We start from the raw sequence: 17,612 nt of genomic DNA on the forward strand, positions 1-17,612 counted from the left end.
TATGATGACTATTAGTACAGTTTTAGCCACGGTCTGAATATGCACTGCAGGGCCAGCAGTTTTGCCCATCACTGTTTGTACTATCACTGCAAATGCCAACATAGGTAAGTAGTGAAGAAGAACTTACTATTATCAAATAGTTTCATTCAACCCAGCCAATTTGCTGAAACACTTGCAGAGCTCCCCACAAGACGCCATACTGCTGTGCTGTATACATATGAAATAGTAAGAGGAGATAGATCTTCAGGGAAAAGAAGAGGGATGGCAAGAAAATTTATCTTTCTGTGTATACCCTTCGTATCTTATGAATTTGGTACCCTGTGTACTGCTTTTATCTTTAAAACTTAAATATATTTTTTAAAAGACAACAAAATCACTGACATCAAAAGTAACTAAGCAGATATATAAGCATACTATAAGAAATATGATAGTAATACCAGAAAAAAAAAAAAACAAACCTCTTAGGAGTTCGACTTCAGCTCAGGTAATGATCTCACAGTTTGTGGATTTGAACCCGCTGTGCTGACAGCTCAGAGCCTGGCGCCTGCTTTGGATTCTGTGTCTTCCTCTCTCTGCCCCTCCCCCACTCACGCTCTGACTCTCTCTCTCAAAAATAAACAAACATTAAAAAAATTTTTAAACCATGTACATATATTAATTGCCTCAAAAATTAACTAGTTAAAAACCATACAAAATATTGTCTGGTATCTTGGTGGCTGCTCCTGCTTGGGGCCATCCCTCACCTAAGGCAGGAAGATGGTGGCTGCAAAGAAGACAAAAAAAGTCGCTGGAGTCAATTACCTCTAGTCTCCAACTTCTTATGAAAAGTGGAAGTATGTACTGGGGTACAAGCAGCTGAACATGATCAGACATGGCAAAGCAAAACTGATGATCCTCGCCAACAACTGCCCAGCCTTGAGGAAATCTGAAATAGATTATTACACCATGCTTGGCCAAAACTGGTGTCTATCACTAGAGTGGCAATAACACTGAACTGGACACAGCATGTGGGAAATACTACAAAGTATGCACACCGGCTATCATTGACCCAGGTGATTCTGGTATCATTAGAAGCATGCCAGAACAGACTGGTGAACAGCAAATCACACAAAATTTCCCTTAAATAAAACTGGCCAGAGCTTGTTTTAAAAAACAAAAAAGCCCAAAATACTGTCTGGAAAAATACTTACAAATCAGGGTTAAAAAATAAATAAATAAATAAAGCAAATACCCACATACAGGTGAGAAAATGGCTGTGAGACATACCTTGTAACAATAACTTTCCAGAAAAATGTCCATGTATTTCCACTCATATTTGAAACATTATTCTATATTATAATTAAAAATCTCATTTAAAAAGTTAGTTAAGGGCGCCTGGGTGGCTCAGTCGGTTCAGCGTCTGACTTCGGTCATGATCTCGTGGTCTAGGAGTTCGAGCCCCGTGTTGGGCTCTGTGCTAACAGTTCAGAGTCTGGTGCCTGCTTCGGATTCTGTGTCTCCCTCTCTCTCTGCCCCTCCCCGGCTCATGCTCTGTCTCTCTCTCTGTCAAAAATAAACAAACATTAAAAATAATAATAATAAATAAATAAATAAAATAAAAGGCTAGTTAAAAAGCAACAATTTCCTTCACACTAGAATGTCTGATGACTTAGTTAAAAACAATGAAGTATGCACACCTTGCCATTTTTAATTTTTTTTCTTAACGCTTATTTATTCTTCAAGAGAGAGGATGAGCAGGGAGGAGGCAGAGAGAGGGAGACACAGAATCCGAAGCAGGCCCGAGGAAGCTGTCAGCACAGAGCCCGACACAGGGCTGGAACCCACGAACTGCAAGATCATAACCTGAGCCGAAGTCAGACGCCCAACCAACTGAGCCACCCAGGCACCCCTACACCTTGTCATTTTTAACAGTTAAGTGATTAAACCCTCAACATATGAAATGTAACACAAAGTAAAATAATATTTTATTTTTTTCTATTTCATTTGATCATAATTAAGATCAAATCAGAACTTATTTATTTTAAAAAACAGAAAAATAATACAGTGTTTTATGGCAAATATAATAAATTACTACATTTATTTACTTCATAAATAAAATCTTCATAGAAATATAAACCCACTATCAACATCTAAGTTTAGGTTTCTCAGAGGATGTCCTGATCCAGGAAATAAGAGATTATTTCTATATATAAACAGAAAACTCAAGGGTGCCTGGGTGGCTCGATGGGTTGAGTGTCCGACTTCAGCTCGGGTCATGATCTTGTGGTCTGTGAGTTCGAGCCCTGCATCAGGCTCTAGGCTAACAGCTCAGAGCCTGGAGCCTGCTTTGGATTCTGTGTCTCCCTCTCTCTCTGCCCCTCCCCCACTCATGCTCTGTTCTCTCTCTCTCTCTCTCTCTCTCTCTCAAAAATAAATAAATGTTAAAAAAAAAATTAAACAGAAAACTCAAAAGCAAATTGGACTCCCCACTAAAAGGAACCAGGGCTCCTTAGAGATTCCAAGACTGAGACAGGAAAGATATAAGATGAGCTTGAACTTCTTGTTGTGCCAAAGAGAAAGGAAATACAGTATTCATAAAAAATTATGTATGTCAAAAACACAGGAGCCAGGGTGGAGAGGCTCTCACTGGACAAATGTGGGATAATTTGAGCATCAAAATAAGTAAAGGCAGTAATGGATTTATAATCCATTGAATAAAACACGAAGTAGGTAGGTTCATATTGATAATAGATAAAAGAGTGCTTCTTCCATACAACAGCCTATTGATTAGACATGGTAGAGTTTGAAACAAGCATTCTGCAACCATCAAAGTAAAGATCAACAGAGGCAAGAATCATCAATGGATGTTTACATAATGTCATTATCATCCCTAACAAAATTAACATAATTCCTTAATATCTAATATCCTTGATATATGATATCCATTCACATTCATATTTCCCCCAAAGTGTTCCAAAAATGACTTCCTACAATTGATTTGAGTGAGGATTTAAACAAGGTCAACACATTACATTTGGTTGCTACACATAAAATATTTTTAACATCGTCTGTCAGCAATTATGGAAAAGCCTAACACACAAACCAAACAACTTACACTTGTAGATTCTCCAGAATCAAACACAATCCAATGCCTTTGCTGTTCCCTTTATCTGCAAGATTCCTCAAAATTATCAGTATGGCTGATTCTTTTTAATAAATGATCACAACTCATCACCTCTAAAAAGAAGTTAGGCCCTCCCTAACCACTCAATCCACAGTACAGCTCCACTTCCACTCATTCTTCATTACATGGTCTTATTTTCTTCATGGCACTCACCACTACCTCAAACTATTCTGTTTATTATGTTTCCCACAGTAGAATGACAACTCCCCGAAGGCAAAGTGCCTTCCTCACTGGAGACCAAAAACAATACTGAGAACATGAGACATTCAATAAATACATACTGAGTAACTAAGTAATAACTCAGTACCCTTATTTAAAATGTAAGCTCAATTTAGTATTTGTTTTTAAACATTTGTAGCTCACTCCACATGTAATGATATGCATTGAATACCTGTAGAAACCTGGGTCAGCTGTTACCAAGAATCGGTGGGATCAGGAAAGAAAGAACAGAGGTGTAAGGCATTCAAACGCAATTCTGGACTTTAACTGAACGATTACAGGTTTCTGAAAGAAAAATTATTCAGGACGATTTAAAGAGCATTACCAGAAATAGAACAAATTTCATCTCTTAGTATCATATGAGAGCTATTAAATCATATATAATATCTACAACGGGAGAGAAGTATTATCTAGAACAACAAACATGGCTGCCTCCTGGGTTTGTTGTTTTTTTTCCTCACCTAATATACACATGAAGGAATTTAACTCTCAGTACAGCACTTCTTTCTAGGAATTGAATCATAATGAATACACCAATAAGTACCAAAAACACCTAACTAAAAATATGAATCATTAAATTGGGACCTAGAGAAACCTAGAAAGCCATCCCACACTTCTCATTTAACAATTGAAAGAGATCAGAAGCCAAGGATGGTTATCAATAAAGTCACCTATCTAATAAATAGCAAGCAAAGCTAGATCTAAAATCCAGATCTCCTATCTCCAACCTTATACTCTTTCATAAGATAATGTCACCCATAGAATGCTAATGTCAAGTTACGAACATACTTTAATTACTATCATTTTTAATGTCACTTTTTTTCTTCCTATTGAAGTCCTAGCTCACAGAGGGAAAAGTTAAAAGAAGACACATATAACTATGCTCTAAGTAAATAAAGCATGTTACAGAAACCCCTCTTTGGCAAAATAATAAAATGTCTAAAAAATTTAATTGGCATGACTCAAGAATTTTTAATCCCACTTTAAATTTTAAAATGAAAATAACGGGGCACCTGCCTGGCTCAGTTGGTGGAGCATGGGACTCTTTACCTGGGTGTTCTAAGTTCGAGCCCCACACTGGGTGTAGCAATTACTTAAAAAATAAGTAAAGAGCCACATATATAAGATCCACCATCCCTGTGAACAAGGAGAGAGTCTCCACTCTTCCCAGTTTTTCTTAAAATATTGTTCAGACGAATTCACAAACATCGTCACCAGCTTTTAGAATACTACTCTGAATCTTAGATGGCAAACAAATGAGCAGGGGAAAAATGTCATGTGTCCAAGGTTAATGAGAAGAAATGGACAAAAGTAAAATAATTCAAGGCTTTAAAAAAAATTAAGGATTGTTTTCAGAGTAAGAGGGCCTCTTTCTCATCCCGTTTTATCTCACAACACAACCAAAGACTACTGTTTAGTATGAAAAGCAACAGTTTATATTGACATGAAAATATTTACTAAAAAACATATAGTAACAAACCATCAAAATGTAGATCTTCACCATAATAAAGCTGAGTAAAAATAGTATTACAGAACTTCCACGTAATATCGAAATCACATTCTAACGTTTGAAAGCAAACACACACACACACACACACACACACACACACACACACAAAAATGGGAAAGCAAATGGGACCTCAGCTTATATTTTCCCCAGGCTGTTCTTTTCGACTGAAGAGGTCCCTAATACAAGAAAATTAAACATAAAAATACCAAGTAAAATAAAGTTTGTATTAAGTCGGGTTCAAAAGCTAAAACAACTATAAAATGAAGTCTATGTCAGCTGGCACCTGACCACTCCAGAGAGTTCTAAATTCATACTGCACATAAATCAAGAAACAGGAAAGCACACAATACAATGGAGTCACCTCACAGTACGAACATGAACAAATTAAATGAATACCCTATATACTTCCTGGTATTTTTAAGCACTAAAACTTGGGACTTGCGTTAAGAAGTATCTGTAAAGATCTATTATAGCCTATTTAAAAGCTATGGTGCCAAACCTCTATTTCTACAGTACAGAACAGATATTTCCACTACAGCCTTGCCACTGCCTCTGACAAATTACCTAAGGACAATAATAAAATATACAGTTTCTTTTCTAATGAGCAAACCAACTCTACACAAAAATCTGACGCGTCTGTATTTCTGCTGTTCCGCGGACGTTTCCTTGATCACATAAGACGGCAACTCCCTAACCGTCAGGGCTGACTTAGCGCCCTCCAACACCCCCGGTGCGGGTTACCTTCATCACTCCATTGTCAAATCGCACTCCCACGCCTCAGTCCTCAGTCCCCTTCCTAGACTCTAGGGAGAGTCCAAAGAGGAAAAGAAATCCCCTCACCCACACTCCCTTACTGTGGGGTGTGGGTGTGTCTGTAGACGAATGCTTTGCTCAAACACAATTAATTCTCTTGCGAAGACCCAGACCCTAAGTCACTATGCAGCCAGCAGTAACCGGCCGGTCGCCGACCCCAGCCTTCCGCGGCCGCAGCCCTTCCTCTTTCTCCCCTCCAGGCCGGCCCCTCCCCCGTTGCGCGCACGCGCGGCCTCCAATCGATCCCCTCCCCCCTAGCCCCCTCACCTTAATCATTAGCTACCCTTTTCCCAGAGTCCGGGAATCACTGGCCCAGGAAGGAAGACAGCAGATGGAAGAGGGGAAGAGGATGCGTCGAGAGCCAGTGATCTGGGCTTTCAGATCTCGGCCTAATAGGCCCCTATAGTCAAGAGCTGCGTCTGTCACCGCCACCAAACCGTACGAGCGGCAGCGCCTGGTTCGGCCCAGTTCACCCGGCCTGGGTTCAGAACGCCTGATTTGATCCCACAAGAACTCCTTCCCTGAAGCTGCGGGCGTTTCTGTGCTGCGCAGACCGAACACCTCGCCACCGTCGCCGCCACTGCTGCTGTTCTCCTGCCGCCGCCGCTGCCGCCGCCTAACCAATCCCTCCTCTACCGAGCGAGCACGACACTCCGGGTCTTTACGACAGTTCGGAAAGTGAGGGAGCAGTAGTCTTCACGCCTCCATTAATATCTGTTTCTGCGCTTGCTCAGATTCATGTTTCTCAATGTCCCGCCCCCTCTTCCTCAGCCCTCCCCCTTTGTACTTGCTTTATGAAGTCTGTTAGCGAAGCCTAACGATTTCATGAAGCTCGTTATTTTATTTTCCTTGGTGATTGTATTCTACATTTAAGCAAAATACTATTTATTGGCTAATTTTTTCGTAACTGAAAAGTACAATTAACCACAGAATTATTGACTACATTTACAGTACATTTAAACGAAAACACGGTTTACTGTCACACACAAAAAATGATACCCAAATCATACTCGCTAATGACATAAAGATCATAGCACCCCGATCTTAGGGTGAATTTGCTTCCAGAATCACATCAAAAGTGGTAACATATCCTGGGAACTGACTGTACAATCACCTACGCCTTCTTAATTATTTTATGAAAATCAGTAGATAGCAATTGCTTCATTACGTGCATTAGGAGGATGTACGGAAGGAGAATATAGGCTTTAGAATCAGTCAGACAGACTTCCTTTCAAATCCTGATGATGCCAATTAACAGCATTCGGATTCATTATACCTTTATAAATCTTTCCAAAAAAAGAAAAGAAAAGAAAGAAAACGTTAGTTACACTTCAATTTAAAAAGAAAATAAAAGGGCATCTTAGGCAAAAAATAAAATAAAATAAAATAAAATTGTTTCTTTACAAAAAGAACATTATTTACCTCAAAGGGTTCTTGTGAGATTAAATAAGACAGTTCATATAATGTTGTGAACATTATTTACCAATTAAGTGTTCAATAAACATTAATTCCCTCCCTTTGTTATCAACCTTTCTCAATATGTTTTCTTTTGTTCACTTGTGTTCTCCATACTGTTGTGTGAAGGAAATATATTAAAATAATAATAATAGTGGCACCTGGGTGACTCAGTCAGTTAAGTACCCGACTTCAGATCAGGTCATGATCTCAAGGTCCCTGGGTTCCAGCCCCACATCGGACTCTCTGTGCAAAGAACCCACTTCAGATCCTCTCTCTCTCTCTCTCTCTCTCTGCCCCTCCACTCATGCTCTCTCCGTCTCTCAAAAATAAATATTTTTAAAAAGAAAAAAAGAAAAGAAAAGATCACAGGTTTTGTGGGAAAACTGGAAGAGCATTGGAGTAGGAATTTTCCTCAGTCCTCCTATTTTCTTGCTCTAAACATAAAATTCTACCTGGACTATCTTATCTACTGCCATGGTTTCAATTGTTATTGACTCATGACTTCTCAAAATCATGTACTTCCAGAACGATATTTCCAGACCTAACCTTTTTTTCAAGCTCTTGACCTGTGCTCTTCAAGGAAGTAGACACTGGCCACATGTAGCTATTGAGCACTTGAAATGTGGTGAGTATGAATTGAGAAGCACATTAAGTGAAAAATACACATCCAATTCAAAGATACAATATAAAAAATTGTAAAAATCTCAATAATTTTAATATTCATCACATGTTGAAATAATATCTTGGTTAGATTGGGGTAAATCAGTGTTTCTCAAGCAGGGATGATTTTGTCATCCCCTCCCCCCCCCCCGGGGATATTTAGCAATATCTGGAGACATTTTTGGTGTTCACAACTTGGGGGAAGGATGGCTACTGACCTCTACTAACAAGAGGCCAGGGATGCTGCTAAACGTCTTACAATACACAGGACAACCCTCCACAACAAAGAATTTTCTGGCCAAAAATGTCAATAGTACAGTTGAGAAATCCTGGGGCTAAATAAAATATACCATTAAAGTTCATTTCACCTGTTTCTTTTACTTTTTAAATATAACTACTATAAAATTTAATCTGTAGCTCACATTATACTTCTGTTGGACAGTGTGGACTGATCTAGACCCGTATGGCTATTTTACTGGATATGTAATTTCCACTTTAATGTCCCACAGGTATCCCTAACACATCATGTTCAAAATAAATAAAAATAAATAAATGTAGGTATACATATAGGTATATAATATAGGTTACACTATAACATGGAAGGAACAGGGTGGTGTAGTAGTGCTCTGAGAACACAAAGATGGAACACCATAGTCAAACCAAGAGGAAGTGATGTGTAAACTAAACTTTGCGACATAAATGAAGACAATCAAATGAAGCAAATAGAACATTCCAGGCAGAAAAGATCAGTACACTAAGGTACAGAAACAGCAAGAAGCAAATTCTCTAATAGGATCTACTGAATGTGTTGTGCAGAGAAACTATTGAGAGATAAGGGAAGAAAAGTAGATAGAAACAGATTAAGTAAGGTTGTTTTTGCTAGCATGAGGAATTTGAACTATTTTATACTTAAAACTATGGTAAGCCATTAAAGGAAATCAACCGGAGGAGTAATAATCAGATTGACTATCAGAGATATCATTATATATTCAGAGTAGGGGCTGGATTGGAAAGGGACAAAATAGAGAGGCGAAGACCAGTTGAACTGGCAAGCAAAAAGTGACGAGGGTGGTGGAAATGAGAATGAGAAGGAAGAGACAGATACAAGAAGAGTAAACAACTGGAGTGAAGGAGAAGGAGAATCTCAGAAGCTTCCAAATTTACAGTAAGCGGTTGGGTGGAAATGCCATTCAGGAAAAAGAATGGCAAAACCCAACTTTGGGGTATGGAAATTTTGATTGGGGTGGGATGAGAAAGGAGGTTGAAAGGAAATAATTACTTCTTTATTGGGCAAGTAGAGTTTGAGGTGTCTAATATTTAGCCAAAGCGTAGATTCCAGTAAGCTGTTGGATATGTGGGTTTGGAGCTCAGGAAAAGTCTGGGCTGAAGACAGAGTTTTGATAGGAATTAACTTGTGATCGCTGAAGCAGTAATTTTGATGAGGTCACCCAGAATATCAGTGAAAAGAGACAGATATCTGGGGAAAGGTGGTATTTTAAGAGTGGAAGAATGAAAGTGGAAGTCCCAGAAAAATAAGGATGGGCCAGAACAAAAGCAAAGAAAGAAAAACCCAAACAAATAGGTGGCAGGCCAAGTGAGAAAAAGAGTTTCAATGATGAAGTGGGTGATCAAAGATATGAAATGTCCATTAGTTTGGCAATAAGGAGATCTGTAAACAAGAGTAATCTCAGTAACTGTCATACATTTTAGAACAGAGGTTCTCAACAGGGTTGACTGTGACCCCCAGGGATTGACAATGTCCAAAGATATTTTTTGTTGTCACAACGGGGAAGATGCTGGTGATATCTAATGTCTACAGGTCAGGGACATTGCTAACCATCCTATAATGCACAGGACAGCCTCTAAAACAAAGAATTATCTGGCCCAAAATGCCATAATGATCCAGTTGATAAGTCCTGGCTTAGAATGCACTGAACATTGTACATAGACAAGGACCAGTACTTTTTAATGAAAATGGTAAACTGGAAAAAGAAAGATAGACCTATATTTAGCAGGATATGGAGTCAAGAAAGGGAAGGCTTGAATCCTATCAGTATGCTCAGGGGAGGAGAGTAGCAGAAAAAGAGAAATGAAAGATAATGGAAATATAGGGATGCTCAAAGGAGACAGAGGAAATGGGATTTAAAGCTCAGATAGAAGAATTAGCCTTGGATAGAAGGGATATTCCTTTCATTGAAACAAGTGAGGAGAGGGAGGAAAGGATTGCACAAATGAACTAAATTTGTTAGCTTCAGGGGACAAGTCCAGGGCTTGCTCATTGAATGACCTTGATGTCTCTGTGAAACTCTAAGTAAGGTCATCTACTAAGGCAGCAGTTTTGGAAATGGCTGGGTGGAGAGTAATTAGGAGACAGAGATAAAAAATCAGAATAGTCATTAACATCATGGCAGGGCAGACGGTAGGTAGACAACAAATCAAAGGCAGGAAGCCCATAACAGATAGGGGGAGAGGGGTATGACTGAGAGGTCAGGTGCCAGGGAAGTTGTATTTAGGGGAATAATGGTAGATTATAGATTATAGAATTGGGAGAGATCCCTCACCTGAATAATATACAGTTTCCTGATTTCTGTGCTTCTGCTCCCACCACAATTATCCCACCACTCCCAGTGCAACCTTCAACCACTCTCAGAGTATGGTAGAAACTGATTGAGACACTAAGTTGCTTAAAATCCTTCAAGGACCTTCCATCACCTACACAATAAAGTCACAAGTCCTTGGCTTGTCAAATCAAGCTCTTCAAAATCCAGATTCCCCAGAGCCATTTTCACACCACCCATTCCCACCATTCTATTGCCTGCCCCAGCTTAGACTTTGGTGAACTTCTCAAACTACTTGTAGTTCTCCAGAAAAAAATATAGTGTTCCAGTATCTCCCTGCCTTGGCACCTACTATTCCTTCTGTCTTAAAATATCCTCCCTCTTTCCTCCATATCCTTCATCCCTGCTTTATCTGCTTAGCAAACTCTTATCCATTCCTCAAAGCCCTCCTCCATGAAACATTCCCTTTCCTTGCTCCCTTGTTCTTACAACAGAGCCAATAATCACTCCTGCTTTTGCACTCTCTTCAACCTTTGCATATACTTCTATTAGAAGTATATTTATATATACCTGTCTTCCCACCCCCCCCAAAAAAAACTAAGAATAAAACAAATCATGTCCTTTCAGTAGAAAAATACTGCTCATTAAATATTTACTGAATTTACAGAATAAGGAGATGCGGTTCTCGTCTCTATTTTTGCCACTAAGAAGCTAGAAATCCTTAATCTTAATCAAATCACTTGAAGCCTTCCAAAAATTAATTTTACTCTCCTGCGTAAAGATCACAGCTACCCAGCATATAGTCCAAACCAAATTCCGCTTGCGTGAAACTGCAGCAAAATAAAATTTACCAAATTAGCCTGCATATATGGGCCAGCAGTATCTAACTATCTAGTAGGCAGGAGTTTGAGAAGCTTGCTTTAAACACAAAAATACTGAGCTGAATTAATGGGTCACTTGCAATAAATGGGAAAAAGGAACAATTTCTACAAATTACCAAAGTCAGAGGGAAAGACTGGTATGCCCACCAACCATCGCATACTTCACAATTACAGAAAGTCTGCAAATGAGAGTAACTGAGTATGTGGTCAGCTTTGAGAGCTCTTCGGAAGAAAATGATGTTTGGAGATTAAATGTAATGAGTTAGGGAGACCTTGGGAACTTGCTGAATATAATTATTTCAATAAATATATTTCCTCAGATGAAAAGGTTTGGGAAGAATTAAAAGGACCTAAGAGATGCACTAGTCAGAATATTTAGCGATTCACAACATTTTACTTTCCAATTAATGTACAAGGATATCACTGAAACTTGAAACAGAAAAGAAAATGTTACAGATTTTACAACACTGCTGATTTAGTTGAGGCAGTACAGGACCTCATTAAAACTTTATATATAGGGCTGCCTAGGTGGCTCAGCCAGTTTGGTGTCCGACTCCTGATTTTCAGCTCAGGACACGATCCCACAGGCTCAGGATGAAGCCCTGCAACAGGCTCTGTGATGAGCATGGAAACTTCCTGGGATTCTCTCTCTGTCTCTCTCTTTCTCTCTCTCTCTCTCTCTCTCTCTCTCTCTCTCCCTCTGCCTTTCTCCCCCCGCCCCTTGTGTGTGCACTCTCTCTCTCAAATAAAAACAAATGATTTAAAACTTTGTATATAAATTTTGATTTTAGATTATAAAACACAGACTGTTTAAAGATTATAAATCTTTATTACACATACAGAGGAAGTAAAACAGAGAAACAAAGAGAAAATCTTTAGACACAGAACTTCTTTCCTATTACTAACCTACTTTAAAGTCATTTTTTAATCTAATGAAACTATTTTGAAATATAGACTAAAAAGTTGAGGAGTTGGGGTGCCTGAGTGGCTCAGTCAGTTAAGCGTCCGGCTTCAGCTCAGGTCATGATCTCACAGTTTGTGATTTCGAGCCCCACATCAGCTCTCTGCTGACAGCTAGGAGCCTGGAGCTTGCTTTGAATTCTGTGTCTCCCTCTCTCTCTGCCCCTCCCCCACTCGTGCACGCGTGTGTGTGCTCTCTCTCTCTCTCTCTCAAAATAAATATTTTAAAAAGTTAAAAAAAAAAGAAAATTTGAGGAGTTATTTGGTGGAAGGATAACCTCAAAAGAGTACAATTTTGGTAACTATTTGTAATTTTTAAAGTTTCTCTGACTGCTTTTGGAATGCAACCTTCAAGACACATTTGAATTACGAAGCACTAATACTACCCATGTGGCTCAGTTTCTGAAAAAGTGAGGCAACAAATTATGGACTAAGAGGGAGGCATAGAATGCCTGAAATTTTGTAGAAATTTCAAGTATCCTGAAATAGTTCTGGATATCTGGCCTAATTCTGGCCAGAAGTTTGAGGCCATCTGGTTCTGTGAAAGTATATTTTCAAATAAAACTATAGGAAAATGAAAGAGAAAGGCACCACCCACCATGGTCATATAGGCCTAGAAACACAACTGAGGTGTCTGAATTGATTGCCAACTGTTCTCAGAACTAGTTTCGTCTGCTAATCCCTAGTATTTATATACTCTTTGTCAAATGGTCATAAGTTTACCACTGAAGTTTCACATTAATTTAACACTTTTTGCAATGTTTTTGCAATGCTGTTTTTAAAATCCATAATTTCTGGAGGTGCCTGGGTGGCTCAGTGGTTCGAGCATCTGACTCTTGATTTCATCTCAGGCTGTGAGTTTCAGCCCTGCACCTGGCTCTGGGCTGATGGTGCGGAGCCTACTTAAGATTTTTTCTCCCTCTCTCTCTGACCCTCCTGCATGCTCTCTCTCTCTCTCTCTCTATTTCAAAATAAATAAATAAACTTAAAAAAATAAAATCCATAATTTTTGAAGGACTCACTCCTGTTAGCATTAAAAAATTCACAAGTTTCTGATCATTAAGTTAGGTTACACAATCTCCAATGTCAGAGCTCTAACCTTTCACAGTTTGCTTGTAAGATTTATACAAACCCTGCAAATATTACAATTTCAAGTATGATTTACACACTGGCAAATTATTTGCAAATTCAGAACAAGAAGTAAAAATGTTTTTATTTACTTGCTTGCTACTCACAGATCACATAAAGTTTTCTCCAAACATCAAATGTTTCCCCAAACCATACTGCAATTCTTTAATTGTCTAACGTGTACCTTGAATATAATTGTGGGCTATAGGATTACAAACAGAGACTGTGCTTTTTTAGTTTTTAGATAATACAGTACATTTGAAATATATAACATATAATGGGGGACTATTCAGAAGTATATAGAAGAAAAAAGAAGAGAAATAAATGAAACTGCCCATGTCATGAAAAGAGATTTTAAAAGTATTTTACACCTTGAATCTGAATGACTTTAGTATTCAGTGCTTCTGGTAAGATTTTAACTATTTTCACATTTTATAAAGCATAAGTCATTGTTACACTACTGTTTCAGAACATTGGAAAGATTATTTAGAGATTTTAGTTTAATATCTTATTTTGAAATTTGCTCAAAGTTTTTAAGTTTTGAAAATATGAACGGGTCAAAGTTGACGAAGAGCAAACTCTGAAATCTCATTTATTTGGATTATAAGGATAAATAAAATCATTCTACTCTGAAACCTTCAGTCTTTTAGGATTGAGTTAAACTAGGAAAGAGTGCCACCTGCTGAATAAAAACTACTTAAACATGTCAACATTGTTTTTCAGACCATCTAAAGTTCTAGCATTTTTTTCTCAAAGATGTACATTTAAGATGATCTTCAAACAGGGGTGCCTGGGTAGGTCAATCAGTTAAGCATCTGACTCTTGATTTCAGCTCTGGTCATGATCTCACAGTTTGTGAGATCTAGCCCAGCATGGAGCACTGCGCTGACAGCATAGAGCCTGCTTGGGATTCTCTCTCCTCTTCTCTCTCTCTCTCTCTCTCTCTCAGCCCCTCCCCTGCTTGTGCTCTCTTGGTCTCACTCTCACACTCTGAAAAATAAGTGAACATTTTTAAAAAGATGATCTTCAAACAGAAAATCTTCCTTAAAAAATCATTCAACTAAATGTTCTCTCGCAGTAAAAGATAATAGACTGGCCATATGTGTCTACTATCCCCAACATCATCCTGAGAAATTATAAAGGAATCAAAAAACATACAAACCCAGGCACCTGGGTGGCTCAGTCAGTTGGGCTGATGACTCTTGATTTCCACTCAGGTCATGATCTCATGGTTTGTGTGTCTGGATCCACATTGGGCTCCGCACTCACAGTGCAGAGTCTGCTTCAGATCCTCTGGCTCCCTCTCTCTTCCCCTCTCCTACACACACACACACACACACACACACACACACACACACACACACACACAAAATGTTAAAAAAAAAAGTACACCCCCCCCCAAAAAAAAAAGAAAATGGGAGCAGATTGTTAGCAAGTGAGTTATTCCTCCCAAACATCTGGAAGATAGAAATCAGATAGAGAACTAGTAACTGGTATAGCAGAGTGGAAAAATCTATACCACAAAACACTACTAAAAGGGCTACACCAATGAGGGAGCTGATATTCTTACAGAATACACCAGAGGCTAGATATATGGGCCCAAAACAAGGGAGGATGAGAAACAAATGGAGAAATGAAAGAGAGAGAGAGAGAGAGAGAGAGAGAGAGAGAGAGAGGGAGAGAGAGAGAGAGATATGAAGGATGCCTGGCTGGCTCAGTTGGTAGAGCATGTGACTCTTGATGTTGGGGTTGTGAGTTAAAGACCGACGTTGGATGTACAGATTACTTCAAAATAAAAGAAAGAGATTAATTTTAACTGTACATATAGCATGGTCAAAAGTCTCTATGCCTCTGTTAACCATGTAAAAAAATATATGGCATCTAGGCTTTGAAGTTAAAAAACAAGGATGGCAATCCTGAAAAGAAAGAGATTGAACTAGTTGAGGAGAACTAGAGCAGCTGGTATAACAACCTATACTAAATACTTGTAGGCCATACCTGCCCATACCTGCATAGCAGTAGGCATCACCTTTTTGCACAGACTTTGATTAGTTTTGCTATACTACATCATTTAAAAATATTTATTGACAAACCAAGATATGCCAGATATTTGAGGGAAAAACTGTAACATAAAAGAGACTAAGATGAACATTAAAAAAAAATGACTATAGAGAGTAGGCATAATATAACAAATCAGTGGGAAAATATTTGAAACCTCTACTATCTTCAGAAATTAAAAATGATATTGCATCCTTATAAAAGGAAAGGGATGTTACAAAAAAGCAAGAAAGAATGCTTAGAGATTAAAATGATGGTTTCTGAAACTAAAATTCAATAGAAAAGTTGAAGGATAAAGGCAAGGAAAAGAAACATGAGAGACAAGGTAAGAATTCTAGAGACCCAATCCTAGAAGTAAAATATCTAATACGAGTTCTAGGAAGGGAGAACAAAGAATATAGAGAAAAGAAATTACAAAAGAAAATAAATACCCAGAACTGAAGATGAGTTATAAAATTCCAAAATCATTTATTCATTCATCTCTTGATGGATACTCAGATTGTTTTCACCTTTTAGCTACCGTGGATAACGCTGTTATAAACATTCATGTACAAGTAGCTTTTTGAGTCCCTGTTTTCGATTCTTTTGGGTATATCCAAAAGTGGAATTGTTGGGTCATATGGTAATTATAAGATTAGCTCTTTGAAACGCCATCAAACTTTTCCATAGTGGGTGGCTGCTGAATTGTACATTCAGCAATATATGAGAGTTTTTGTTTCTCCATATCCTTGCCAACACTTGTTAACCAGTCTTTTTGATTATAGCCATCCTAGTGAGTAGAAAGTGGCAACTTAGTGTGGTTACACTCTGTTTCATTCCCTTAGTGGTTACCTTAGAAATTATTGTTACCTTTATACCCGCCTGGGAAGAATCCATAAATGGTTGAACAACATTTACCACATACACCCCCAGACACATGCACACACATCACTTATGCTATTTTTTGTCATGTATTACAACTGTATCATTTAAATGCCACAGACATTATTTTTTCACACCGCTTATTTTCACAATGTGATTTAGACTCATCATCACAATTATCATTTCCTTTGGTCTCCATTGCTTTCTGCACCTGATCTTTCATGCAAGATTTCCTTCTGCATGACAAACAACTTCTAGAACATTCTTTAATGCTTATTTTCTATGGGCAAATCTTTTATTTTCCTTGGAAATTTATTAATTTTGCTTTCATTACTGAAGTATTTCTAGCATGATAATTTTCTCACAGTACCGTGAAGATAACATTTCACTGTCTTTTGAAGCTCTTGTCATTGAGATATCAGTGGTGAGTTTAACTTCAGCTTCTTCAAAGCTAATTCATCTTTTTTTCTGGCTATTTCAACATTTTCCTCTTTGTCTTGCTTTATTAAAGTTTCATTGTTACATGCTTAAGTGAGGATTTATTTTTATATATTCTGCTTGGGCTCTGTAAGGCGTCTTAAATTAGTGGATTATCAGCAATCATGTCTTCAAAGGATTGCATCAGATCCATTTCTTCTCCTTTTCTTCTGGGATTCCAATTAAATACGTTAGATTCTCTCACTGCATGTGATATGTTGCTTGTCTTTTATATTGTTTTATTTATTTTCTAACTGCTCCCAGCTTCATTCTTGATAGTTTATTCTGTAATTTATTCTAGTCACCTAATTCTCTCTTAGATTGTGACTAATATACTAAACGATTTTAAAAATTTTTGTATTTCATTTTCATTTCTGGAATTTTTATTTCCTTCCACATCTGCTATGTCACTTTTTTATAGTTTAAAACTCCTTACTAAAATTTTCAAGCTTGATTTTTTTCAATAATCATAGTTGTTTTCCAAATTCTGTGCCTGATAATTAAAATTTCTGGAGTCCCTGTGAATTGTTTTCTTCTGTTTGGTTTTGCTGCTGATTTTAACTCATGGTCCCTTGTCTCTTTGTGTGCTTCTTTGTCGTGTGTGTGTGTGGGTGTGTGTGTGTGTGTGTGTGTTGGGGGGGGTGCTTCTTCTTCTTTAAATGTGTTCAGGACATTGTGCTTGAAATTCTACTTACAGAAATCATCTGAGACCTCTTATGTCTATGTACTATGTTGTTATGTTTATACATGATATAAACTCTACTTTGGAAAACAAAATTAACTTTTAATATTTCATACAGAAGAAAACTAAGAGCAGAAATCAACGAAATGGGGGAAAAACAGACAACTTAGAAGAAATGGGTAAA

The 17,612-nt window shown here is 38.0% G+C and overlaps 1 protein-coding gene and 1 pseudogene across 7 annotated transcripts in view; one reads left to right on the top strand and one right to left on the bottom strand.

Moving 5' to 3' along the window:
* Positions 1 to 17,612, bottom strand: part of RNF111 (ring finger protein 111) — a 126,695-nt gene that overhangs the window by 89,838 nt on the left and 19,245 nt on the right. For 4 of the 7 annotated variants that reach the window (XM_078448661.2, XM_078448660.2, XM_078448659.2 and 1 more), the window contains exon 1: positions 5,973 to 6,357. The exons of 1 other annotated variant lie outside the window; for it this stretch is intronic. The gene's annotated coding sequence lies outside the window, so the exon portion shown is untranslated. Of the gene's footprint in view, positions 1 to 3,554; positions 5,606 to 5,633; positions 5,883 to 5,972; positions 6,358 to 17,612 lie in introns of those variants that run through there. 2 more of the 7 variants (XM_078448656.1, XM_078448657.2) reach the window with 2 other exon arrangements.
* On the top strand, positions 757 to 1,123 carry LOC132669645 (large ribosomal subunit protein eL30 pseudogene; annotated as a pseudogene).

Source organism: Panthera onca, chromosome B3 (assembly GCF_046562875.1).
Source record: "Panthera onca isolate mPanOnc1 chromosome B3, mPanOnc1 haplotype 2, whole genome shotgun sequence".
Taxonomy (NCBI): Eukaryota; Metazoa; Chordata; class Mammalia; order Carnivora; family Felidae; genus Panthera; species Panthera onca.